Raw genomic sequence first — 25,612 nt, forward strand, 5'->3', positions numbered from 1 at the left:
ATACTACATCTCATTATCATCCAGTCTATATTAGCAGCAGACACAGTACAGTACGGTAGTCCACGGCTGTAGCTACCTCTGTGTCGGCACTCGGCAGTCCATCCATAATTGTATACCACCTACCCGTGGTTTTTTTTTTCTTTCTTCTTTATACATACTACATCTCATTATCAACCAGTCTATATTAGCAGCAGACACAGTACGGTAGTTCACGGCTGTAGCTACCTCTGTGTCGGCACTCGGCAGTCCATCCATAATTGTATACTAGTATCCATCCATCTCCATTGTTTACCTGAGGTGCCTTTTAGTTGTGCCTATTAAAATATGGAGAACAAAAATGTTGAGGTTCCAAAATTAGGGAAAGATCAAGATCCACTTCCACCTCGTGCTGAAGCTGCTGCCACTAGTCATGGCCGAGACGATGAAATGCCAGCAACATCGTCTGCCAAGGCCGATGCCCAATGTCATAGTACAGAGCATGTCAAATCCAAAACACCAAATATCAGTAAAAAAAGGACTCCAAAACCTAAAATAAAATTGTCGGAGGAGAAGCGTAAACTTGCCAATATGCCATTTACCACACGGAGTGGCAAGGAACGGCTGAGGCCCTGGCCTATGTTCATGGCTAGTGGTTCAGCTTCACATGAGGATGGAAGCACTCAGCCTCTCGCTAGAAAACTGAAAAGACTCAAGCTGGCAAAAGCACCGCAAAGAACTGTGCATTCTTCGAAATCCCAAATCCACAAGGAGAGTCCAATTGTGTCGGTTGCGATGCCTGACCTTCCCAACACTGGACGTGAAGAGCATGCGCCTTCCACCATTTGCACGCCCCCTGCAAGTGCTGGAAGGAGCACCCGCAGTCCAGTTCCTGATAGTCAGATTGAAGATGTCAGTGTTGAAGTACACCAGGATGAGGAGGATATGGGTGTTGCTGGCGCTGGGGAGGAAATTGACCAGGAGGATTCTGATGGTGAGGTGGTTTGTTTAAGTCAGGCACCCGGGGAGACACCTGTTGTCCGTGGGAGGAATATGGCCGTTGACATGCCAGGTGAAAATACCAAAAAAATCAGCTCTTCAGTGTGGAGGTATTTCAACAGAAAAGCGGACAACAGGTGTCAAGCCGTGTGTTGCCTTTGTCAAGCTGTAATAAGTAGGGGTAAGGACGTTAACCACCTCGGAACATCCTCCCTTATACGTCACCTGCAGCGCATTCATAATAAGTCAGTGACAAGTTCAAAAACTTTGGGCGACAGCGGAAGCAGTCCACTGACCAGTAAATCCCTTCCTCTTGTAACCAAGCTCACGCAAACCACCCCACCAACTCCCTCAGTGTCAATTTCCTCCTTCCCCAGGAATGCCAATAGTCCTGCAGGCCATGTCACTGGCAATTCTGACGAGTCCTCTCCTGCCTGGGATTCCTCCGATGCATCCTTGCGTGTAACGCCTACTGCTGCTGGCGCTGCTGTTGTTGCTGCTGGGAGTCGATGGTCATCCCAGAGGGGAAGTCGTAAGCCCACTTGTACTACTTCCAGTAAGCAATTGACTGTCCAACAGTCCTTTGCGAGGAAGATGAAATATCACAGCAGTCATCCTGCTGCAAAGCGGATAACTGAGGCCTTGACAACTATGTTGGTGTTAGACGTGCGTCCGGTATCCGCCGTTAGTTCACAGGGAACTAGACAATTTATTGAGGCAGTGTGCCCCCGTTACCAAATACCATCTAGGTTCCACTTCTCTAGGCAGGCGATACCGAGAATGTACACGGACGTCAGAAAAAGACTCACCAGTGTCCTAAAAAATGCAGTTGTACCCAATGTCCACTTAACCACGGACATGTGGACAAGTGGAGCAGGGCAGGGTCAGGACTATATGACTGTGACAGCCCACTGGGTAGATGTATGGACTCCCGCCGCAAGAACAGCAGCGGCGGCACCAGTAGCAGCATCTCGCAAATGCCAACTCTTTCCTAGGCAGGCTACGCTTTGTATCACCGCTTTCCAGAATACGCACACAGCTGAAAACCTCTTACGGCAACTGAGGAAGATCATCGCGGAATGGCTTACCCCAATTTGACTCTCCTGTGGATTTGTGGCATCGGACAACGCCAGCAATATTGTGTGTGCATTAAATATGGGCAAATTCCAGCACGTCCCATGTTTTGCACATACCTTGAATTTGGTGGTGCAGAATTTTTTAAAAACGACAGGGGCGTGCAAGAGATGCTGTCGTTGGCCAGAAGAATTGCGGGACACTTTCGGCATACAGGCACCACGTACAGAAGACTGGAGCACCACCAAAAACTACTGAACCTGCCCTGCCATCATCTGAAGCAAGTAGTGGTAACGAGGTGGAATTCAACCCTCTATATGCTTCAGAGGTTGGAGGAGCAGCAAAAGGCCATTCAAGCCTATACAATTGAGCACGATATAGGAGGTGGAATGCACCTGTCTCAAGTGCAGTGGAGAATGATTTCAACGTTGTGCAAGGTTCTGATGCCCTTTGAACTTGCCACACGTGAAGTCAGTTCAGACACTGCCAGCCTGAGTCAGGTCATTCCCCTCATCAGGCTTTTGCAGAAGAAGCTGGAGACATTGAAGGAGGAGCTAACACGGAGCGATTCCGCTAGGCATGTGGGACTTGTGGATGGAGCCCTTAATTCGCTTAACAAGGATTCACGGGTGGTCAATCTGTTGAAATCAGAGCACTACATTTTGGCCACCGTGCTCGATCCTAGATTTAAAGCCTACCTTGGATCTCTCTTTCCGGCAGACACAAGTCTGCTGGGGTTGAAAGACCTGCTGGTGAGAAAATTGTCAAGTCAAGCGGAACGCGACCTGTCAACATCTCCTCCTTCACATTCTCCCGCAACTGGGGGTGCGAGGAAAAGGCTCAGAATTCCGAGCCCACTTGCTGGCGGTGATGCAGGGCAGTCTGGAGCGACTGCTGATGCTGACATCTGGTCCGGACTGAAGGACCTGACAACGATTACGGACATGTCGTCTACTGTCACTGCATATGATTCTCTCACCATTGAAAGAATGGTGGAGGATTATATGAGTGACCGCATCCAAGTAGGCACGTCACACAGTCCGTACTTATACTGGCAGGAAAAAGAGGCAATTTGGAGGCCCTTGCACAAACTGGCTTTATTCTACCTAAGTTGCCCTCCCACAAGTGTGTACTCCGAAAGAGTGTTTAGTGCCGCCGCTCACCTTGTCAGCAATCGGCGTACGAGGTTACATCCAGAAAATGTGGAGAAGATGATGTTCATTAAAATGAATTATAATCAATTCCTCCGTGGAGACATTGACCAGCAGCAATTGCCTCCACAAAGTACACAGGGAGCTGAGATGGTGGATTCCAGTGGGGACGAATTGATAATCTGTGAGGAGGGGGATGTACACGGTGATATATCGGAGGATGATGATGAGGTGGACATCTTGCCTCTGTAGAGCCAGTTTGTGCAAGGAGAGATTAATTGCTTCTTTTTTGGTGGGGGTCCAAACCAACCCGTCATTTCAGTCACAGTCGTGTGGCAGACCCTGTCACTGAAATGATGGGTTGGTTAAAGTGTGCATGTCCTGTTTATACAACATAAGGGTGGGTGGGAGGGCCCAAGGACAATTCCATCTTGCACCTCTTTTTTCTTTAATTTTTCTTTGCGTCATGTGCTGTTTGGGGAGGGTTTTTTGGAAGGGACATCCTGCGTGACACTGCAGTGCCACTCCTAGATGGGCCCGGTGTTTGTGTCGGCCACTAGGGTCGCTTATCTTACTCACACAGCTACCTCATTGCGCCTCTTTTTTTCTTTGCGTCATGTGCTGTTTGGGGAGGGTTTTTTGGAAGGGACATCCTGCGTGACACTGCAGTGCCACTCCTAGATGGGCCCGGTGTTTGTGTCGGCCACTAGGGTCGCTTATCTTACTCACACAGCTACCTCATTGCGCCTCTTTTTTTCTTTGCGTCATGTGCTGTTTGGGGAGGGTTTTTTGGAAGGGACATCCTGCGTGACACTGCAGTGCCACTCCTAGATGGGCCCGGTGTTTGTGTCGGCCACTAGGGTCGCTTATCTTACTCACACAGCTACCTCATTGCGCCTCTTTTTTTCTTTGCGTCATGTGCTGTTTGGGGAGGGTTTTTTGGAAGGGACATCCTGCGTGACACTGCAGTGACACTCCTAGATAGGCCCGGTGTTTGTGTCGGCCACTAGGGTCGCTTAGCTTAGTCATCCAGCGACCTAGGTGCAAATTTTAGGACTAAAAATAATATTGTGAGGTGTGAGGTATTCAGAATAGACTGAAAATGAGTGTAAATTATGGTTTTTGAGGTTAATAATACTTTGGGATCAAAATGACCCCCAAATTCTATGATTTAAGCTGTTTTTTTAGTGTTTTTTGAAAAAAACACCCGAATCCAAAACACACCCGAATCCGACAAAAAAAATTCGGTTAGGTTTTGCCAAAACGCGGTCGAACCCAAAACACGGCCGCGGAACCGAACCCAAAACCAAAACACAAAACCCGAAAAATTTCCGGCGCTCATCTCTACTAACAACTCTGAATAACCCCCCATGGTACAATATGCAGACGATTACGACGGATAATATGGGCTGCACGTATGATCATTTGATGCGACGTGCGACCCGCATCGCATCGTAATCATGCATAAAATATGCACGTTGCGCACGCAATGCGTCAATCGACGTGTCATATTGTGCATTCATACACGATATTGACCTGACGTATGACCAGCATTAGAGTAATTATTGCAGCTGTTCTGTGGGTTACAGCTCCCAGCTCAGGGTCTGCAAAAATCAAAGAGCAAAATGTATTTTGAGTGACAAGCTGCAGAGATTAACCCTTTCTGTGACTGCTGCACAGGGATCACACAACCTCTATTCATAGGGCTGAATTCAATTAGGGGAGATGTTCTCACCCCACGAGAGCAAGTATATACAGCAGTTACCATACCGTTGGACTTGCAGATATTTTCCTGCAATACACAAAGGCCCTCATTCCGAGTTGTTCGCTCGCTAGCTGCTTTTAGCAGCATTGCACACGCTAGGCCGCCGCCCTCTGGGAATGTATCTTAGCTTAGCAGAATTGCAAACGAAAGATTAGCAAAACTGCTACTAAATAATTCTTTGCAGTTTCTGAGTAGCTCCGGACCTACTCACAGATTGCGATCAGCGCAGTCCGTTTAGTTCCTGGTTTGACGTCACAAACACGCCCTGCATTTGGCCAGAAAATCCCCCGATTCTCCAGCCACTCCTGCGTTTTTACCTGACATGCCTGCGTTTTTTAGCCAACGCCGTAAAAACGCTGAGTTGCCGCCCAGAAACGCCCCTTTCCTGTCAATCATTTACCGAACAGCAGTGCGACTGAAAAGCGTCGTACAAACACCAGCAAATCTACTAAGTTTTGTGTTAAATAAGTTAGCGCATGCTCGCTGCGTACCATGCGCATTTAGCAACAAATAGCAGCATAGCGAAAATCGGCAACGAGCGAACAACTTGGAATGACCACCAATGGGGGTAATTCTGAGTTGATAGCAGCAGGAACTTTGTTAGCAGTTGGGCAAAACCATGTGCACTGCAGGGGAGGCAGATATAACATGTGCAGAGAGAGTTAGATTTGGGTGGGGTATTTTGTTTCTGTGCAGGGTAAATACTGGCTGCTCTATTTTTACACTGCAATTTAAATTGCAGATTGAACACACCACACCCAAATCTAACTCTCTCTATATCTGCCTCCCCTGCACTGCACATGGGCCCTCATTCCGAGTCGTTCGCTCGGTAATTTTCATCGCATCGCAGTGAAATTCCGCTTAGTACGCATGCGCAATATTCGCACTGCGACTGCGCCAAGTAATTTTACAATGAAGATAGTATTTTTACTCACGGCTTTTTCTTCGCTCCGGCGAACGTAGTGTGATTGACAGGAAATGGGTGTTACTGGGCGGAAACACGGCGTTTTAGGGGCGTGTGGATAAAAACGCTACCGTTTCCGGAAAAAACGCAGGAGTGGCCGGAGAAACGGGGGAGTGTCTGGGCGAACGCTGGGTGTGTTTATGACGTCAAACCAGGAACGACAAGCACTGAACTGATCGCAGATGCCGAGTAAGTCTGAAGCTACTCTGAAACTGCTAAGTAGTTTGAAATCGCAATATTGCGAATACATCGGTCGCAATTTTAAGAAGCTAAGATACACTCCCAGTAGGCGTAGGCTTAGCGTGAGCAACTCTGCTAAACTCGCCTTGCGAGCGATCAACTCGGAATGAGGGCCATGGTTTTGCCCAACTGCTAACAAAGTTCCTGTTGCGATCAACTCAGAATTACCCCCAATATACATAGAAACATAGGGGGTAATTCCAAGTTGATCGCAGCAGGAAATTTTTTAGCATTTGGGCTAAACCTTGTGCACTGCAGGGGGGGCAGATATAACATTTGCAGAGAGAGTTAGATTTGGGTGGGTTATTTTGTTTCTGTGCAGGGTAAATACTGGCTGCTTTATTTTTACACTGCAATTTAGATTGCAGATTGAACTCACCACACCCAAATCTATCCTCTCTGCACATGTTATATCTGCCCCCACTGGCGTGCGCAGCACATTTTATTAGGGGGTGCACCGTCGGAGGGGTGTGTCTAGCACCGCCTTTTGGGCGTGTTTAGCACCATCTGTTGATGGTCAACGCATATAAAATATCCACCTTTGTACCTAATAAAGCAGATACATTGTCAGATGTTGTGGTGTGCACCAAACACCCCTGATGGCACTCACTGCAATTACACTGCTCCTCCTCAGCCTGGTCTGGCTCCCCCTCTCTTTCCCCTGCAAGCTACAGCAGCTTACTTACAAGTCAGTAACTAAACTGACAGTCGCAGACTGGTATTGCTGCTGCTGGAAAAACGAGTGACGTGTCAATGCTGCTGCCGACCACCTGCCAGTATTGAATTTGTCTTCCTAAGAGGAATGCTGGCTGCATGCTGATCCTCATCAGTGGCTGGCGTTGGCATAGAATAGAAGGAGAGAGGTGTGTATGTGGTGGGTGTGACGGGTGGGCGTGCGAGCAGCATGATGTAATCACATCACATCACGCTGTTTTTGTACATGGAGGTGGAGCTGGGAATTTGAAAGACGGTGGCAGTGGCACTCTCGATTAACCCAGGCGCCCGGTCAGTAATGCAGTCCTGACAGGGTGCAGCGCAGAGGAGACAGTAATCAGCCTGCTCTGCGATTGCTGCATCAGGCATGTGAGATCGGGGTGGCGGACATTAGGGGGTGCCTGTGCGTACCAGGCACCCCCCCTGCGCACACCTATGTCTGCCCCCCCTGCAGTGCACATGGTTTTGCCCAACTGCTAACAAAAATCCTGCTGCGATCAACTTGGAATTACCCCCATGGCATTTTACAGCAGATAAGAATCACATGCCCTATCCAGTCTGCCCTTTAGGGTTAAGCATTAGGGTTAGTTTAGGGGTCTGGGTTAGGGTCATGGTCGGCAACAGAAACCTTGAGGCCGATATCTCTGGGGCCCCCTGCAACCCCCCTTGACCACCCCCTTTTAAAGCAGAGGGCGGCTTTAAAAAAATAGTAGCGATAGATGTCAATAAGGCTTAAACACCTGCCAAGTGATTAATCAACGTTTTCTTTTTTTCAGTAAATTGTCACATATATATACACTCCTAATTGTTTTATTACTTAAATTCAGCAGTTGAAGCAAACATTTTAAAAAGCAATATTGGCACTGAGGCCCAGTTTTTTGTGTCCCTTATCCTCGGGGCCCCCTTGAAGCTTAGGGCCCTGTATGTGGGTCCCCTTTGTCGTTATCCCCACCACCTTCATGTTACAAGGCCTGGACGGTAATAGAATAACAGCCAATCAGTGTTAAATGCAGCTGCCTATTACATATTCTGAGTGGCCAAATCATGATTGACGGAAGTCACAGACATATCAGGTCCACCCTGCGGCAAAGATGGTACCGATATATCATGCAGATATTTTAGTACATCTGGCTGTGTATATGGCCGACCCACTTACAGCGTAATAGGTTGGCTGCAGCAGCCGTTAAATATGACATCACAAGTGGGTGCACATTTTCAAATTGGTCTGCTGGCCAACATACAGGTTGAGTATCCCATATCCAAAATTAAAAATCTCACATTTTTGGGTCCCTAGAATCGAATATGCATACACATTACCAATAGATCAGTCAGCAAATCAGGCATACCCAGCCACAGAGTGATGAGCCACATTATAGTGCCCACCATAATCTTGTCTCTGCCTAATAGCAGCTGGTTGGTGTTGGCACCTTGCCAATCTCACACTCTGTTACCTCTGGGCCTATAGCTATGCCTTGTCAGCCACCTCTGCCAAATCCTCTGCTCCTACCTTGTTCCCTGGATCTATGGAGCCGTCTCATCAAAGAGCAGTCACAGACAGGGCCGTCTTTTTGTATGGGCTCAATGGGCTCTTGCCCAAGGGCCCCAGGAGTATAAGGGCCCTAGGCTGATAGCTGAGGGTCTACTCTTTCCAGGGGTACCAGATTTTTGAAAATCGGCCCTGGGGAACCGGAGATATCTGACTTGAAAGCAGTGGTCCCCAACCAAGCCTGTTAATTGCACTTCCCAGCCTGATATCTTGGGTTTTGTCTGACTTAGACTATTTGTGAGGATATAAGCCAAAAGCTATGACTCTCCCCTTTTGGTGGACACTGGCAGCTTGTCTCTACTATGACCAGAACCAGAGATATCAGCCTTCAAGCAGCTGGTCCCTGCTCCAGCTCCACACGCCTAATATGCAGTTTTAGATTTTCGTTGGTGAATTGCTTTGGCTCCTGAACTCTGATACCCAAATTCCCAGAACCATCTGAAAGGTGGGACTCTCTAGTTTTTTATTACATTCAAAGCTAAGAAATATATTTTCAGAAACTTGAGATATCTGCAGTCAAGCAAGCTGCCCTCCCACCGAAAAAATATTAAGCCCACTCCACTATCCACCCCTCCCCTACGTATTAAACACCCGCTACCACTCTGGAAGTCATGTAACAGGGCCCCATCATTCAGCCCAATGCCCCCTTCTACGGTTTAGCCCCATCTGTGCAGTAAAGGAGTAATTAGCAGAAATTACTGTTCCAGGTCCTACATGCTGAGCTGAAGATAGAACACCCTCTACCGCCTGGGGGACATCAAAGCTGCGCTGATAGCACCCCCCACCTCTACCACTTGAGGATGGGTAGGGGGCCCAGTGCATTGCTGTGCCCAGGGGCCTACACTGCTGTTAAGACGGCCCTGGTCACAGAACCCCTGGCTGCCCATTTGATAGAGGAGGTCATCTCTGCTTGGCTGTCTATGCGGATGGGCTGATGCCAATGGGGTGTCCCTCACATCCAGTTTGGTCAGTGACTTAAGATTCCGGACATCAATGGCGGTTATGCTGCTATTGTGCAAGATCAGTGTCTGAAGAAGGACTAGCCCTTCAAAGACATTGTGAAGTAGTTTATAGATACCACAGCTGCCCAGGTCCAAGGTTCTCAAACAGATTAAGTTCTTGAAGGCCCCTGCTGGAAGGTGGTGCAGGGGGTTACCGGATAAGTTGAGGTGGAGTAAACCTGAAAATCTCCCAGGGAGCGGTTGTAAGAACTGGATGGAGTTAGCAGATAGGTCCAGGGACTGGAGGTTTGGAGGGACTGTATGTGGGATGTGAGTAAGTCCTTTCTGGCTGCAGTCTGCTCTGCCCTGTACAAACTAGTGATGTGCACCGGAAACTTTCGGGTTTTGTGTTTTGGTTTTGGGTTTGATTCCGCGGCCGTGTTTTGGATTCGGACGCGTTTTGGCAAAACCTCACCGAAACATTTTTGTCGGATTCGGGTGTGTTTTGGATTCGGGTGTTTTTTTCAAAAAACCCTAAAAAACAGCTTAAATCATAGAATTTGGGGGTCATTTTGATCCCATAGTATTATTAACCTCAATAACCATAATTTCCACTCATTTTCAGTCTATTCTGAACACCTCACAATATTATTTTTAGTCCTAAAATTTGCACCGAGGTCGCTGGATGGCTAAGCTAAGCGACACAAGTGGCCGACACAAACACCTGGCCCATCTAGGAGTGGCACTGTAGTGTCAGGCAGGATGGCACTTCAAAAAAATTGTCCCCAAACAGCACATGATGCAAAGAAAAAGAGAGGCGCAATGAGGTAGCTGTGTGACTAAGCTAAGCGACCCAAGTGGCCGACACAAACACCTGGCCCATCTAGGAGTGGCACTGCAGTGTCAGACAGGATGGCACTTCAAAAAAATAGTCCCCAAACAGCACATGATGCAAAGAAAAAAAGAGGCGCACCAAGGTCGCTGTGTGACTAAGCTAAGCGACCCAAGTGGCCGACACAAACACCTGGCCCATCTAGGAGTGGCACTGCAGTGTCAGGCAGGATGGCCTTTCAAAAAAATACTCCCCAAACAGCACATGATGCAAAGAAAAAAAGAGGCGCAATGAGGTAGCTGTGTGACTAAGCTAAGCGACCCAAGTGGCCGACACAAACACCTGGCCCATCTAGGAGTGGCACTGCAGTGTCAGGCAGGATGGCCCTTCAAAAAAAAACTCCCCAAACAGCACATGATGCAAAGAAAAAAAGAGGCGCAATGAGGTAGCTGTGTGACTAAGCTAAGCGACCCAAGTGGCCGACACAAACACCTGGCCCATCTAGGAGTGGCACTGCAGTGTCAGACAGGATGACACTTCAAAAAAATAGTCCCCAAACAGCACATGATGCAAAGAAAAAAAGAGGCGCAATGAGGTAGCTGTGTGACTAAGCTAAGCGACCCAAGTGGCCGACACAAACACCTGGCCCATCTAGGAGTGGCACTGCAGTGTCATACAGGATGGCACTTCAAAAAAATAGTCCCCAAACAGCACATGATGCAAAGAAAAAAGAGGCGCACCAAGGTCGCTGTGTGACTAATCTAAGCGACACAAGTGGCCGACACAAACACCTGGCCCATCTAGGAGTGGCACTGCAGTGTCAGGCAGGATGGCCCTTCAAAAAAATACTTCCCAAACAGCACATGATGCAAAGAAAAAAAGAGGCGCAATGAGGTAGCTGTGTGACTAAGCTAAGCGACACAAGTGGCCGACACAAACACCTGGCCCATCTAGGAGTGGCACTGCAGTGTCAGACAGGATGACACTTCAAAAAAATAGTCCCCAAACAGCACATGATGCAAAGAAAAAAAGAGGCGCAATGAGGTAGTAGTGTGACTAAGCTAAGCGACCCAAGTGGCCGACACAAACACCTGGCCCATCTAGGAGTGGCACTGCAGTGTCATACAGGATGGCACTTCAAAAAAATAGTCCCCAAACAGCACATGATGCAAAGAAAAAAAGAGGCGCACCAAGGTCGCTGTGTGACTAAGCTAAGCGACACAAGTGGCCGACACAAACACCTGGCCCATCTAGGAGTGGCACTGCAGTGTCAGGCAGGATGGCCCTTCAAAAAAATACTTCCCAAACAGCACATGATGCAAAGAAAAAAAGAGGCGCAATGAGGTAGCTGTGTGACTAAGCTAAGCGACACAAGTGGCCGACACAAACACCTGGCCCATCTAGGAGTGGCACTGCAGTGTCAGGCAGGATGGCACTTCAAAAAAATTGTCCCCAAACAGCACATGATGCAAAGAAAAAAAGAGGCGCAATGAGGTAGCTGTGTGACTAAGCTAAGCGACCCAAGTGGCCGACACAAACACCTGGCCCATCTAGGAGTGGCACTGCAGTGTCAGGCAGGATGGCCCTTCAAAAAAATACTCCCCAAACCACATGATGCAAAGAAAAAAAGAGGCGCAATGAGGTAGCTGTGTGACTAAGCTAAGCGACACAAGTGGCCGACACAAACACCTGGCCCATCTAGGAGTGGCACTGCAGTGTCAGGCAGGATGGCCCTTCAAAAAAATACTCCCCAAACAGCACATGATGCAAAGAAAAAAAGAGGCGCAATGAGGTAGCTGTGTGACTAAGCTAAGCGACACAAGTGGCCGACACAAACACCTGGCCCATCTAGGAGTGGCACTGCAGTGTCAGACAGGATGGCCCTTCAAAAAAATACTCCCCAAACAGCACATGATGCAAAGAAAAAAAGAGGCGCAATGAGGTAGCTGTGTGACTAAGCTAAGCGACCCAAGTGGCCGACACAAACACCTGGCCCATCTAGGAGTGGCACTGCAGTGTCATACAGGATGGCACTTCAAAAAAATAGTCCCCAAACAGCACATGATGCAAAGAAAAAAAGAGGCGCACCAAGGTCGCTGTGTGACTAAGCTAAGCGACACAAGTGGCCGACACAAACACCTGGCCCATCTAGGAGTGGCACTGCAGTGTCAGGCAGGATGGCCCTTCAAAAAAATACTTCCCAAACAGCACATGATGCAAAGAAAAAAAGAGGCGCAATGAGGTAGCTGTGTGACTAAGCTAAGCGACACAAGTGGCCGACACAAACACCTGGCCCATCTAGGAGTGGCACTGCAGTGTCAGGCAGGATGGCACTTCAAAAAAATTGTCCCCAAACAGCACATGATGAAAAGAAAAAAAGAGGCGCAATGAGGTAGCTGTGTGACTAAGCTAAGCAACCCAAGTGGCCGACACAAACACCTGGCCCATCTAGGAGTGGCACTGAGGTGTCAGGCAGGATGGCCCTTCAAAAAAATACTCCCCAAACAGCACATGATGCAAAGAAAAATGAAAGAAAAAAAGAGGTGCAAGATGGAATTGTCCTATGGCCCTCCCACCCACCCTTATGTTGTATAAACAGGACATGCACACTTTAACGAACCCATCATTTCAGTGACAGGGTCTGCCACACGACTGTGACTGAAATGACTGGTTGGTTTGGGCCCCCACCAAAAAAGAAGCAATCAATCTCTCCTTGCACAAACTGGCTCTACAGAGGCAAGATGTCCACCTCATCATCATCCTCCGATTCCTCACCCCTTTCACTGTGTACATCCCCCTCCTCACAGATTATTAATTCGTCCCCACTGGAATCCACCATCTCAGGTCCCCGTGTACTTTCTGGAGGCAATTGCTGCTGGTGAATTTCTCCACGGAGGAATTGATTATAATTCATTTTAATGAACATCATCTTCTCCACATTTTCTGGAAGTAACCTCGTACGCCGATTGCTGACAAGGTGAGCGGCTGCACTAAACACTCTTTCGGAGTACACACTAGAGGGAGGGCAACTTAGGTAGAATAAAGCCAAATTGCCTCTTTTTCCTGCCAGTATACGTACGGACTGTCTGACGTGCCTACTTGGATGCGGTCACTCATATAATCCTCCACCATTCTTTCAATGGTGAGAGAATCATATGCAGTGACAGTAGACGACATGTCAGTAATCGTTGGCACTAGGTCCTTCAGTCCGGACCAGATGTCAGCACTCGCTCCAGACTGCCCTGCATCACCGCCAGCGGTTGGGCTCGGAATTCTTAGCCTTTTCCTCTTCCCCCAGTTGCGGGAGAATGTGAAGGAGGAGATGGTGACGGGTCACGTTCCGCTTGACTTGACAATTTTCTCACCAGCAGGTCTTTGAACCTCTGCAGACTTGTGTCTGCCGGAAAGAGAGATACAACGTAGGTTTTAAATCTAGGATCGAGCACGGTGGCCAAAATGTAGTGCTCTGATTTCAACAGATTGACCACCCGTGAATCCTGGTTAAGCGAATTAAGGGCTCCATCCACAAGTCCCACATGCCTAGCGGAATCGCTCTGTTTTAGCTCCTCCTTCAATATCTCCAGCTTCTTCTGCAAAAGCCTGATGAGGGGAATGACCTGACTCAGGCTGGCAGTGTCTGAACTGACTTCACGTGTGGCAAGTTCAAAAGGTTGCAGAACATTGCACAACGTTGAAATCATTCTCCACTGCGCTTGAGTCAGGTGCATTCCACCTCCTTTGCCTATATCGTGGGCAGATGTATAGGCTTGAATGGCCTTTTGCTGCTCCTCCATCCTCTGAAGCATATAGAGGGTTGAATTCCACCTCGTTACCACCTCTTGCTTCAGATGATGGCAGGGCAGGTTCAGGTATGTTTGGTGGTGCTCCAGTCTTCTGTACGCGGTGCCTGAATGCCGAAAGTGGGCCGCAATTCTTCGGGCCACTGACAGCATCTCTTGCACGCCCCTGTCGTTTTTTAAATAATTCTGCACCACCAAATTCAAGGTATGTGCAAAACATGGGACGTGCTGGAATTTGCCCAGATGTAATGCACGCACAATATTGCTGGCGTTGTCCGATGTCACAAATCCCCAGGAGAGTCCAATTGGGGTAAGCCATTCTGTGATGATCTTTCTCAGTTGCCGTAAGAGGTTTTCAGCTGTGTGCCTATTCTGGAAAGCGGTGATACAAAGCGTAGCCTGCCTAGGAACGAGTTGGCGTTTGCGAGATGCTGCTACTGGTGCCGCCGCTGCTGTTCTTGCAGCGGGAGGCAATACATCTACCCAGTGGGCTGTCACAGTCATATAGTCCTGAGTCTGCCCTGCTCCACTTGTCCACATGTCCGTGGTTAAGTGGACATTGGGTACAACTGCATTTTTTAGGACACTGGTGAGTCTTTTTCTGAGGTCTGTGTACATTTTCGGTATCGCCTGCCTAGAGAAATGGAACCTAGATGGTATTTGGTACCGGGGACACAGTATCTCAATCAAGTCTATAGTTGGCTCTGAATTAACGATGGATACCGGAACCACGTTTCTCACCGCCCAGGCTGCCAAGGCCTCAGTAATCCGCTTTACAGCAGGATGACTGCTGTGATATTTTATCTTCCTCGCAAAGGACTGTTGTACAGTCAATTGCTTACTGGAAGTAGTACAAGTGGTCTTCCGACTTCCCCTCTGGGATGCCGATCGACTCCCAGCAGCAACAACAGCAGCGCCAGCAGCAGTAGGCGTTACACTCAAGGATGCATCGGAGGAATCCCAGGCAGGAGAGGACTCGTCAGACTTGCCAGTGACATGGCCTGCAGGATTATTGGCTTTCCTGGGTAAGGAGGAAATTGACACTGAGGGAGTTGGTGGTGTGGTTTGCAGGAGCTTGGTTACAAGAGGAAGGGATTTAGTGGTCAGTCGACTGCTTCCGCTGTCACCCAAAGTTTTTGAACTTGTCACTGACTTATGATGAATGCACTGCAGGTGACGTATAAGGGAGGATGTTCCGAGGTGGTTAACGTCCTTACCCCTACTTATTACAGCTTGACAAAGGCAACACACGGCTTGACACCTGTTGTCCGCATTTGTGTTGAAATAATTCCACACCGAAGAGCTGATTTTTTTTGTATTTTGACCAGGCATGTCAATGGCCATATTCATCCCACGGACAACAGGTGTCTCCCCGGGTGCCTGACTTAAACAAACCACCTCACCATCAGAATCCTCCTTGTCAATTTCCTCCCCAGCGCCAGCAACACCCATATCCTCATCCTGGTGTACTTCAACACTGACATCTTCAATTTGACTATCAGGAACTGGACTGCGGGTGCTCCTTCCAGCACTTGCAGGGGGCGTGCAAATGGTGGAAGGCGCAGCTCTTCCCGTCCAGTGTTGGGAAGGTCAGGCATCGCAACCGACACAATTGGACTCTCCTTGGGGATTTGTGATTTCGAAGAACGCACAGTTCTTTGCTGTGCTTTTGCCAGCTTAAGTCTTTTCTTTTTTCTAGCGAGAGGATGAGTGCTTCCATCCTCATTTGAAGCTGAACCACTAGCCATGAACATAGGCCAGGGCCTCAGCCGTTCCTTGCCACTCCGTGTCGTAAATGGCATATTGGCAAGTTTACGCTTCTCCTCAGACGCTTTTAATTTTGATTTTTGGGTCATTTTACTGAACTTTTGTGTTTTGGATTTTACATTTTTTACATGCTCTCTACTATGACATTGGGCATCGGCCTTGGCAGACGACGTTGATGGCATTTCATCGTCTCAGCCATGATTAGTGGTAGCAGCTTCAGCACGAGGTGGAAGTGGATCTTGATCTTTCCCTATTTTTTTAACCTCCACATTTTTGTTCTCCATATTTTAATGTGTGGAATTATATGCCAGTATCAATAGAAATGGCCTACTACTATATATACAGCGCACAACTAAAATGCACCACAGATATACAATGTAGATGGATAGTATACTTAATGGATGACGAGTGACGACACAGAGGTAGGTACAGCAGTGGCCTACCGTACTGCTATATATAGTATACTGGTGGACACTGTCAGCAAACTGCTAAACTAGTCTAAAATGCACCACAGGTATACAATGTAGATGGATAGTATACTTAATGGATGACGAGTGACGACACAGAGGTAGGTACAGCAGTGGCCTACCGTACTGCTATATATAGTATACTGGTGGACACTGTCAGCAAACTGCTAAACTAGTCTAAAATGCACCACAGATATACAATGTAGATGGATAGTATACTTAATGGATGACGAGTGACGACACAGAGGTAGGTACAGCAGTGGCCTACCGTACTGCTATATATAGTATACTGGTGGACACTGTCAGCAAACTGCTAAACTAGTCTAAAATGCACCACAGGTATACAATGTAGATGGATAGTATACTTAATGGATGACGAGTGACGACACAGAGGTAGGTACAGCAGTGGCCTACCGTACTGCTATATATAGTATACTGGTGGACACTGTCAGCAAACTGCTAAACTAGTCTAAAATGCACCACAGGTATACAATGTAGATGGATAGTATACTTAATGGATGACGAGTGACGACACAGAGGTAGGTACAGCAGTGCACTCTGCACTGTACTCCTCCTATATAATATTAATTATACTGGTGGTCCCCAGTCCCCACAATAAAGCAGCACACTGTGAGCACAGATATGGAGTGTTTTTCAGGCAGACAACGTATACTGGTGGTCACTGTCAGCAAAACTCTGCACTGTACTCCTGCTATAGCTGCTCCCCAGTCCCCACAATTCAGCAGTGTGAGGAGCACTCAGCACAGATATATCATGCAGCACACTTAGCACAGATATGGTATGGAGCGTTTTTTTCAGGCAGAGAACGAATAAAAAAACTGGTGGTCACTTATCAGCAAAACTCTGCACTGTACTCCTAACAGCTGCTTCCCAATCCTCCCCACAATTAAGCAATAAAAAACAACCAATCAAGTCAACTGTGTTCTACAATAAACGGAGAGGACGCCAGCCACGTCCTCTCCCTATCATCTCCAATGCACGAGTGAAAATGGCGGCGACGCGCGGCTGCTTATATAGAATCTGAATCTCGCGAGAATCCGACAGCGGGATGATGACGTTCGGGCGCACTCGGGTTAACCGAGCCATACGGGAGAATCCGAGTATGGCTCGGACCCGTGTAAAAAGGGTAAAGTTCGGGGGGGGGGGGGGGAAGTTCGGTTTCTCGGAAACCGAACCCGCTCATCACTAGTACAAACAACAACAGCGAGAGTTAGTATTTTTGTAAATCTATAGGGGAGATTTATCAAAGCTTGGAGAGATATAATGTGGAGAGAGATAAAGCATCAACCAATCAACTCCTGTGATTTGCCAAACACAGCCTGTAACATGACAGAGGGGCACAATTTCTACACTCCCCATGGGTTGGTGCGGTGGACACACAGAACAAGGTGGCGGTGGGTGGGGGCGTGGCCACGACTGGAGACACAGTAATGTGGCGGAGGGGAGGCCCAAGCCGGACGCATAGAACAAGGTGCTGATGGGGGTGTTTAGTAAACATAATTATCTTATAATGGATTGAAAATGGGGATGGAGATAAGTGTGTTTAAATAAAATAAGAGATAAAGGGCTCTATTCAGGAAAAGTCTCAATAGTGTCTCGATCATTATCAGGCAATATCGACACGGTAACATTCTTGTTTTGTTTTCTGTCATAGCTATTCAGCAATAAACTTCAAAGGAATAGTGGTTGCAGTAACACGCTGTTCCTGCGAAGGTCTAGAAGGCTTTGTTTTCCGAAATCCGCAAACAAAACCTTCTATTTCTGGTTCTGCGCATACTCAGTCATGTTCTTACTCAACAATGCTAAAATAGTCTTCTATTTGCATTGTTAAGTCTGCAGTGTGACAGGCGGCAATTGTAAGTCAGCTCCAGCCTCCCAAAGCTTCTAAATGTGTATATAGACTGTATACATTTATATTTATGTGGTTTATTTATACATTTTTATACATTTTATTTATAAATATATACAGACTAATATATAGCTTAAATACACATTTAAATCCACTTAGAACTTTTGGAAGGCTGGAGCTGGGCCTACAAGATGCTGCAGGGACTGATGGGAAATTTCCCTCCGTCCCCGCATTTTTTGTCAGGTTTATGGATTTTCTTTATAGAACGCCATTCTGAAATGACATTAAATAGCGTCAAATTTTATCGGGATGTTTAACATTTTCATGCTTTCTGAATAGGGTCAAACGTTAAACCACAATAGAGATCAATGGCGTGATCCCTACTGTGTGATATTCAGCGAGATGGGTCTGAATGGAGAAGGTAATTGCGTTATCTTCTTTGTTAACCCTTTGCTGAATAGTGGGGTTACTTGAAAATGCGGAAACACTCGTTTTAGAGAGCAGCAACAAAGTATCTGACATACGATGCTGCACTGCAGGTGGGGCAGATGTAAGATAAGACTTTATTAAGCATCCCCTAAATCAGTGATTCCCAAACTTGGTCCTCAAGTACTCCCAACAGTTCATGTTTTCCAGATCTCCTCACAGGATTACAAGTGAAATAATTTGCTCCACCTGTGGGTCTTTTAAAATGTGTCAGTGAGTAATAAATACACCTGTTCAACTGCTAGGTGACCTGGAAAACATGAACTGTTGGGGGTACTTGAAACCAGAGTTTGGGAACCACTGCCCTAAAACTTAGGTGTCCCCCATTGTCCTATAAAAATGTCAGGTTGGATTTATATGTAAGATTAAAATAAAAGCGGTCACAAAGTATAACATTTCGGTAACGCGGGGTGTAATAGCCGCTCTTCAGCGGTCTCTTGGTCATTATTAGGGCAGCTTTACCCCTATATTATAGTTTCTTTTTTTAACCAACATCACTGAAAGCACAAATCATGGAGAAGCGTTTTAGAGATTGATGTCGTGGAGAAACAGTTACACCCTTTACATGCCATGGCCCGGCCACTGTGATGTCTAAAATTCATCAATGAATTGTGATGTCACAAGTCTTCATGCTTCCAGCTGCTTCCAGGCTGCAACAGGCCATTACCTCCCGGAACAGCTAGAAGACCAGACTTGTCGTGGTACGTGAGATTTCCTTGGCTTTATATTTCTAGGGAGTACATATGATATTGCTTCCCATTTATAGTACAACTATGCAGAAACTAATAGCAGTATAATAATTATCAGAATACACCTGTATTCAATAATAAATAGCAGCAGCGAAGTATATGTCAGGCGTGAGCAAGTAAGACAATTACATACAGGCAGGTTCTCAAATTAACACCTAGATAATAATCGCACATCACCTGTCCCTGTTACTGTTTTACATTTCTCCACCAGATTTATTATTATGTATATATAATATGTAGGCTAATAGTAATAATCTGTATATATATATATATATATATATATTTTATAGGTTACTAATTTTTATTATATTTTTTGCACTCAACAGCTCAACAATGTCAGGAATAATGAACATAATGATCAGATGTGCCAGGAGATTAGATGATGGCCTGACCAGTAAGTGCAGTAGATAAAGCTGTGACATGATAAGAACTCTCACTGATTACACATTATACACCTTTGGGGAATCTTACAGTCAGGATACTGAATACATGGGCGGAACTACCATAGGCTATGGGGGTGCAGCCCGCACCTGAGGGGGACCGATCTTCCCTGTTATAGATTATACATCACTTGGCGGTACATAAGGGATATTATATACAGTTGCTGCGGGGCCCACACATACCTAGTGATGCCCTGACTCAGTATATTTTGGTTTGCTCCCAAAATCTCTTCACCTAAATCAAACACCTTCTCTAAAGTAGAGCAAATTGGGACTGATGCATAATATACTATGAATGTATGTGCCCGGTGGCTGCAGGTACATGTAACACTAATCACTGTACACAGTCATGTCAGTTCCTGATCCTGCACTTGGGAGTAATAAGTAACGTGATCAGCCATGGGGCCCACACCGGCCATAAGTTGTGCAGCAATGATCAGTGTAGCAGTGGGGAGTATCTGCATTGGGAGAGCGGTCATACACAGCCATGGGGTCCACACCGGCCATAAGTTGTGCAGCAATGATCAGTGTAGCAGTGGGGAGTATCTGCATTGGGAGAGCGGTCATACACAGCCATGGGGTCCACACCGGCCATAAGCTGTGCAGCAATGATCAGTGTAGCAGTGCGGAGTATCTGCATTGGGAGAGCGTCAGTCACAGCCATGGAGCCCCACACCGGCCATAAGTTGTGCAGCAATGATCAGTGTAGCAGTGGGGAGTATCTGCATTGGGAGAGCGTCAGTCACAGCCATGGAGCCCCACACCGGCCATACATTGTGCAGCAATGATCAGTGTAGTAGTGCGGAGTATCTGCATTGGGAGAGCGTCAGTCACAGCCATGGAGCCCCACACCGGCCATAAGTTGTGCAGCAATGATCAGTGTAGTAGTGCGGAGTATCTGCATTGGGAGAGCGGTCAGTCAGAGCGTTGTATAAAGCACTTGTGCTCAGGCATTGTGGGTCTCCAGGAGTCTTTATACTGATGCCAGCACTTATATTATGGTTACAGAGATCTCCACATAGCTGTTATATGCTAAACACTGTTCCCCAGTGCTAAACATTTTAAGTTGAATTCAGCGTGTAATTGAATCCCCCCCATAGTGTGTAATATACAGTGCAGTACAGTATATGGAAACATTGTACAGCCACAATGCCCATCAATGGGCAGCTGCAGAATCCAAAACACTAGTGTGACTGTTGTTTTGTATTTTCTTTACAGTCATTGAAAATAACATTCTTAGAGTTGTGGACGTCTATGAGCTGGCAAGAGTAAGTGAATAAAACTTCTGTACGTCAGTCTAGGGCATATGGGGGAGACTAAGCCGTATGACTCTGGCATATAACAGTTGGGCAGAACGGATGGTATAATGGTTAGCATTGCTGCCTCACAGCACTGAGGTCATGGGTCAATTCCCATCACAGCCCTAACTAGGGTGGTCTTCAGTATGCCGAATGTCGGGATCCTGGCGCACAGTATACCGGCGCCGGAATCCCAACACCTGGCATACCGACAGATATTCTCCCTCGTGGCGAGCGCAAGGGGCTCATTTGCACTCGCCACGATATCGGTATGCCGGCGGTCAGGCTCTCGTGCCGGTATGCTGGTCGCCGGGAGCCCGCCGCCGGCATACCATACAAAACGCTGTCTTACATTACTGGGCCTCAATCAGGTGCGGTTACACCTACGCCCATCGTTGCAAATCACCGATTTTCAGTACTTACCACATGAGCAGGACCCGTTCTGAGCATCGCAAATGTGTCCCGCAACATAGGAAGCAGAGCTGCAGCAGCCTGTCAGTGACTGACAGTCTGCTGCCATCCCTGGGGCGGGGCGGGAGGCAGCGACGGACTCTATTTGTGAATACAGAGATGTTGGCACCATTTAGGGGGTGAGAAGAGGCCAGGGATCTCTGACCCCTACAAGCCGCCTGATGGTGGGAGAGAGATCTGATGCTGCGTCCTAGGACACAGGTCGGGTCACTACTGTAGCAGGAGGCATCTGCTTGTAACAGACGCCTCCTGCCTCATCACCATACAGCGGTGTCACTGCTGCTTCCAAGGAAGTGATAGCAGCTCCAGCCACACCTGAGTGACCCCTTTCTGTTTTCATTTTATCCATAAATGACATGAGGAGACATTTACAGCTGTGCCCTCATACATCACTGCGGCCGCACCAAACAGCCCTTCTCTGTATGCCAGGTCCTGTGAGACGCTGCTTGCGCTATCGTTTTCTGCCCCGATAATGCATCATAGTCACAATGCTATGTGACTAGGATGCATCAGGAGACTGCGCTGATTTATTTGATATGTGGCACTTGTATGTATATCTTGTGTGTGACTGAGGGGGTAATTCAGATCTGATCAATCATTTACTCTGACATGCAAGGGGAAGGGACGCCCAGCACAGGGATAGTCCACCACGTTCTAATGCCGTTGTCACGCCCCCTCCTGCCCCGCGACCGTCTCTGCCTGTCAATCAGGCAGAGGCGATCGCAGCCCAGAGATGCTGTTAGCACGTCACTGGGCCTCATGGGGTGCGCACAAAGGGATTCAGACTGCGATCGCTGCCGCAATCCAATCTGAATCACCCCGAGTCAAAATCTGTGTAGGAAATGCTAGTATGCAGCGGCCGCTGCTTTATTCCACGCCAAGTTCTGTTGTGCTTCATATACAGACTAAGTCGCACATATGTAACATGTGCAGAGAGAGTTAGATTTGGGTGGGGTGTGCTCAAACTGAAATCTAAATTGGAGTGTAAAAATAAAGCAGCCAGTATTTACCCTGCACAGAAACAATATAACCCACCCAAATCTAACTCTCTGCACATGTTACATCTGCCCCCCCCTGCAGTGCACATGGGGAGTAACTCAGACTGGATTGCTGCAGCGGCAGTGATCGCAGTCTGAATTATTTTGTGGAGTGTGCACCCCCGGGAGACCAGTGACATGCTATCAGCATCTCTGGGCTGCAATTGCCTCTGCCTGATTGACAGGCAGAGGCAGTCGCGGGGCGGGAGGGGGCTTGTTAATGGCGTTAGAACGCCATTGGTGGGGCACGGTACGGACAACGGAGGCGTTTCCGGACAGTTGGGGGTGGGCCGCGGTGGCTGCGTGATGTCATACGCATCCGCTGTGACCCGGGATGTGGCGTGTAGCTCCCTGCCAGCCCATAGGTGTCTATATTGTGAGATTTCCTAAGCTCCGGAATGGGAAGCATTCTGGAGCTCAGCCCCGTTAGTGAACGCCATCTTGTTTTATCAACATTATGAATGTCGGCATTGTAACTACATCCCTATCTATCCTTGCGCTATATAATCAGCTATGTCCTGTCCTGAGGCAGATATATGCAGCGGAGAACAGAGGGGAAGGAGTCTGGACCATGGGGGCAGAGAGAGGGATGCAGGAATCACAAACATATACAATCGTCAGCTCATTCTCCCAATATCGGGTGAGCGACCATTGATTGTATAGGTGTGTATTCTGTACCGATGCAGGAGAATTACCCGATAAACAGCTGATAACACTCCTACAATGGTCGGGACCAGGAGGTCGCATCTTATGTGCTGCACACGTGACCTCCTGATCCCCATAGAGGAGCCGCTATCTCCACTTCCCTCACAGGAGGTCACAGGGGTCATAGCTGGCTGATTGGGAGCATTTTACCTGATCATCCAGGGATCACGCAGGTGTGTACCCAGCATTAGCGGCCACTGTGTCTAATATACCAGTGTATGTAATGACAGAATAGTGTTTGGATTCCCGTTACATTAGCCGCCACTGACACCCCCACCTCTGCTTACCCTAGTCTGCTGATGGATATCTGTAACCTTTATGGCCATATTGTTATCTTCTGAATGAAATGTAATAAACCTGTAACATTTAGTAACTAGCTTCTATTGGTGGTTACTCGCTATAATCCTCCTAAACGTATTGTATTTTCTTCCCTGTTCCACAGAAAGCGCGGAGGCCAAGGCAGAGGGCATCTAAAAAGTAAGTGACTTTCATAGCTGCCGATATAACTCTTGCCCACTCACTCATCCTTTCCCATCTTGACTACTGCAACCATCTCCTTACAGGCCTCCCTCACTCCCATCTGGCTTCCCTTCAATCCGCTACAGCTAGACTTGTCTCGCTGCTCCACATTGCCCCCCCTCCCCCCACCAAGACTTCACCTACAGAATACTCAAACTCTCACCCCCACATACAAGGCCCACTCCAACTGCACTGCTCGGCTCCCTATGGGCGGGATTTACTAACTTTCTCCGCTGCGGTATCTGGCTTTTCTCTGTGCTCCCTGTGTTTTCTCCGTGGTTACTGGTCTCCTCTCCGCTGCGCGGCACTACCCGTTGTGTAGCGCTGACCATGCGTTACGGAGAGCGCAGGACTCAGTGGCCGCGGCAGTGATGAGGCGGACCGCAGTGAGAGGGGAAAAAAACGGGGAGCATGAGGAAGCAACGGGTAGCACCGGGCAGCGGAGAGGAGACCAGTAACCGCGGAGAAAACACGGAGCGCAGAGAAAAGCCAGATACCACAGCGGAGGAGTTTAGTACATCCCGCCCTATATCTCCAACCTCATCTTCATACATACTCCCTCCCGCCTTTTCTCAGTTGTTTATGGCCTTCTACACTGTCTGCGTTGTGAATATGAGTCTCTATACCTTTGTCACTTACAAGGTTTCTCTTCTCTTTATAGGAACACGATGTCCTGGGATTCGAATGTCCCTTATGGAAAACTCCGATAGACATCTAGGAGTATGGGTGTGACCTCTGCGCTGGTGTGGGTATTTGTATAACATCAATGTAAGCTGCTGCCTAATCCATGTAGAGTCAATGGGGGGTAATGGTGATGTCAGCTGTGATCACGCAGTAATCCTCTTGTCTCTAGGAGAGTGTGGCAGACTGGAGGAAGTGTAGGTACTTACCCTAGGTGTAGCTGTGGGGAATCACCTAAGATACCAGGTAATTCCCCACAGCTACACCTAGGGTAAGTACCTACACTTCCTCCAGTCTGCCAGAATTTTTTCATCTTCTCCTAGGGTCAGGAGGACTACCGCGTGATCACAGCTGACCTCCACACAAGACTAAATACATCACATGGATTATAACATCTAAGGCAGCAGCCATACCCACACCAGTGCAGACAGTCACACCCATGGGGGAAGGGACTTACCACCTACTCCCCCCCCCCCCCCCCCCCCACACCTGCATCAAAAAATAAAAAAAAACTTCTGCTCATTAAATGAATAAGTGCTGTAAGTCTTTTGTTGAAACGCATTTCACACAGTCAGAGAGTACATACAGACTTCAGGGATATAATGTTATCATGGTGCGTGTAGCCGGTGATTGGGATGAAAGTGGAAATGACTGGTTAGGCCGCAGCTTAGAGCGGGCGTGTGTAAAGGGGAGAGGGGGAGAAAATGTGGGAACAATGAAAATTTGGAATAAGAAGTATTGTAATGTCTGTCGTTACTATTTCTCAATGAGATGAAGTATATAGGTATGTGTAGTATGAAGGGGATGTCTAATGGGTGGGTGGCCTGGGTGGTTGAGGGGAGGGAATGTTTACATTAATCTCTATACAAGCATTCGCCAATTGTACCTCACGGTCTGCAATAAAGTATTTTTGTTTTTGACCGAGCACAAAGACAAAATGGCCCCTCTGGTACAGTCTCTTTTCGGAGCCCCTGTCCCGGCATGTTTGTACTAATAAAGCATAGAGAATGGAGGCTAGCAAAAATCGCTGTTTAGTAAATCTAGTCTCTCTGAGCAATCTGTGACTACAAAGCTGCCTATATTGGTTGGTTTGGTTTTCTTATAATTTCTTATGATCTAA

General features: G+C 47.7%; 1 protein-coding gene and 1 long non-coding RNA gene across 4 annotated transcripts in view; one reads left to right on the forward strand and one right to left on the reverse strand.

Moving 5' to 3' along the window:
• Positions 1 to 25,612, reverse strand: part of C9H1orf210 (chromosome 9 C1orf210 homolog) — a 542,874-nt gene that overhangs the window by 256,845 nt on the left and 260,417 nt on the right. The window lies entirely within an intron of this gene.
• Positions 19,046 to 24,679, forward strand: LOC134956661 (uncharacterized). Its single transcript, XR_010186069.1, has 5 exons — positions 19,046 to 19,293; positions 19,668 to 19,735; positions 21,000 to 21,049; positions 23,735 to 23,769; positions 24,473 to 24,679. It is a non-coding gene; the product is annotated as an uncharacterized LOC134956661 (long non-coding RNA).

Source organism: Pseudophryne corroboree, chromosome 9 (assembly GCF_028390025.1).
Source record: "Pseudophryne corroboree isolate aPseCor3 chromosome 9, aPseCor3.hap2, whole genome shotgun sequence".
Classification (NCBI taxonomy): Eukaryota; Metazoa; Chordata; class Amphibia; order Anura; family Myobatrachidae; genus Pseudophryne; species Pseudophryne corroboree.